Raw genomic sequence first — 3,168 nt, 5'->3', positions numbered from 1 at the left:
ATGGCCATGAAAACATGCAGCACCGTGCACCCTTCAGAGAAGAAAGCCTTAAATTCCCTGTCCTTCACGAACGAAACCAGGAACAGTACGAGAGGGAGAAGTGACAGTGGGTTTGGTGGCTTGAAGAGAGGGAGAACACAGAGAAGAAGAGAAAGAAAAAATAACATATAAATGAATAGAGTTTAACTTTACAGTGAAAATAAAATTGAGTTGTAAAATGATAAGTTAAAATAAATGAAATAGTTTTTTATGAGGTTTGTTAAATTTTTGGATTCTATTGATCGGTGCAAAACTGCAAGTGCACAGTATCGTAGTTTTATAGTAAAGTGATGAGAAGAGTATCGTCCTCAGGGATTGGTAACTTACTTTTGACAAATACCAAAATTATGCTAATCTCGATTTTATCTAGAGAAGTCACTAAGGTTGTTGTAATTGGAATTTAAAATAAAATCAAATTAAAGAAAATACGCAGAGGAAAGGAACGATAATGCTCGAAAATCAAATTAATGGGAAGAAAACTTCTAGGAAATCGATTTCACCTAATCCCTCACTATGCTTTACTCATCTAGCTAATTGAATTTAATTCTCTCTGTTTGTTAGCAATCTCCAAAAAATATCCAAAAGCCTCTTTCGACAGTCAATTGGAAACATTCGTGTTCATCAATTTACACAAGAGTATGCAATTTAATAAAGCAAGAAAGCATTAAGACCAATGATTTTAATACTACACAGGTTCATACAAGTCATTCGATCTCTATATTTACCTATGCTAAAATATTCAAGACCTATCCTATAATTCCCTCTTTCGATAGCAAATCACAAGATCAAAATCATCTAATTAATGGCCGGTTAATTAGAAGCAATAAGCTCAGAATAAATCAAACAAACATGAAGAGAATTAATTCAAATTAACATGGAAAAGCAAGCATAGTTCAGAATTAAATTACATCGTTTTCCTAGAATAAAGATAATTTAGATCATCCTGAAAATTAAACTCAACAGAAAAGAATTCACCATAATTTTTCTGAGAAGATTTGAAAGGAAAATGAACGCTAAAAAATCTGCTTCAGCGTTCCTCTGTTTCAGTTCTGCCTCTCCTTTCTTTCTCAGTTTCTATCACGCCCCAAACCCGATACTCAGATTTGTGACCATGACCGGCATGCTAATATCAAGCCTAAACCTGATATTAACAAGAACCACTTAACTTTTACAAAACTTTTACCGAAAGCTTTCCTTTTCTTTTCAATCCTTGTTTCTTTACTTAAATTATATAACCTTTGACTTGACATTCAGAGCATCTACATTGTACTCCAAAGAATAACATAATCCACCAATCATTTAATTTCCACACTTTTACATAATACATAGCTTGATACTTTAAGGTATACACAACTTTCATTTGATCCTAAAATACACAATAACTATAAAGCTAAACGTCAAAATGCTAATTTAGGATCTATACATATCAAACTAAAACCAGCTCTTTTCAAAACTCGACTAAGGCTCCCTCAGCTCCAAAATAAAACCTGCTAACTGAAAGAGTGGAAGGGGTGAGCTACACAGCTCAGTAAAGGTAAGATATATGAGAATTTAGTAAGGATGCATGTAACAAAATCATTTCATTCTATGAATATTCGAATAGGAGAACATCTTTACATGCATAGTATTTTATACTATTCATAATAACAGCTTATACGCTCATCATAGAAAATAATTGTTCTCCTTTTTCTTATCGGTTTAATATTACCAAAACCTTTCGGATTAAACTTCTTTCATTTCTTACAAAGTCGCCATGTATATATTCTCGTTACAAAATAATTATTTTAACTCAAATCAGATAATCGGCAACTTTGTATTAAACTAGAAACATCTTGACCTAATAAGAAAACCTTTCTTTATAAACCTCTTCTCATAGAATACTATAACTTTCATGATCAGAAAACTTAACGTTTCATAAAAACAGATATCTAATACTTTTAAACATAAACTTGTACTTTTATCAGAAACTTTACCTTTATAGCATAACAGAACGTCAGAAACTTTTATCTTTAATGAACAGATTTTCTTTTCATTAGAAACTTCTTCTTGCCATGAGAGCTTTCACTTTTCACAATGCATTTAAACAAAATAATTCTCTCATGATGAATAACATAACATAGCTGTTCATAACATATTGGTTAGTCCATGTCTGATAAACTTTACAGAGAAGGCCTCATCACATTTGGGTGCCCCCGTGTGTATGATATTGTCCCCTTTGGGAGGCCTGATGGCACATCCCCTCCAGGTTTTGTTCCTCCCCGCCATCCGTACACATTGGGGAGAAGGCCTTATTCAAATTAGAGTTACGGGCAACCTCATTTCCTCTACTTAAAAATGGCCAAACAGATAATATTTTTTTCATGGAAAGCCAGTAATTAACTTCTACTGACCGAGTTCAGATCACCAGAGGACATAACCCGAAAACATTTCATATTTTTACATCATACTGAAACTTCTTATTTTGCATAACATTTCATAATAATAACATTTCCATTCTTTTCTTTAACCATCATGTTCGTGGAATCAATAATAGCATAAATATGCTTAAATCATATACATAAGTTTTTCAAAAGCTCACGAACATATCTTTGTCAGAATAATGAATATATGCCATATCTCTAATCAAAAACATTTTAATGCATAATATACTTTAAAATAACCTCATGACTTACCAAATGCCCATATAACTTATCCCTTACCTGAAAGCAAAGGAACCGAGAGCCTAAAGTCGAAGGAGCTTAGACTTGGATACTGGTAACACCTAAACCATAAATCAAAGCTTATTACTATCCATAATTCTTTACCATAAATTTCACATTCATCTCAAAGCCTATCTCTTAGAATCAAGGAAGTCCTAATCCCACCTCAAAGAGGTTCCCACAAATACAAATTACATTTATCAACAACGAGTACAAAATCCTAGAGAAACCAACATTCTTACGTTAATCCCATATCTCTAAAAGAGCCAACTTTGATTCAAAAGGTGCTTTAAGGTCAGGGCAATAATGCATGCATAAATATAAAATCTTTTAAGCATGATCATGTAACTATATACATTCATATGATAACATACAACACGTCGGGCAAAACAGCTTCATACATACAACCGTCTCATGGTTTAGAACCCCT

At 32.8% G+C, this 3,168-nt stretch overlaps 1 long non-coding RNA gene across 1 annotated transcript; it reads right to left on the bottom strand.

Moving 5' to 3' along the window:
- Positions 1 to 1,276: 1,276 nt before the first annotated feature.
- Positions 1,277 to 2,750, bottom strand: LOC115988743. The gene is made up of 2 exons (XR_004091633.1): positions 2,712 to 2,750; positions 1,277 to 1,533 (listed from the first exon to the last, which is right to left on the bottom strand). It is a non-coding gene; the product is annotated as an uncharacterized LOC115988743 (long non-coding RNA).
- Positions 2,751 to 3,168: the final 418 nt, after the last annotated feature.

The sequence above is a fragment of the Quercus lobata genome, chromosome 5 (assembly GCF_001633185.2).
Source record: "Quercus lobata isolate SW786 chromosome 5, ValleyOak3.0 Primary Assembly, whole genome shotgun sequence".
Lineage (NCBI taxonomy): Eukaryota > Viridiplantae > Streptophyta > Magnoliopsida > Fagales > Fagaceae > Quercus > Quercus lobata.
The sequence above is the reverse complement of the archived record's forward strand: the minus strand, read 5'-3'. Positions and strand labels throughout refer to the sequence as shown.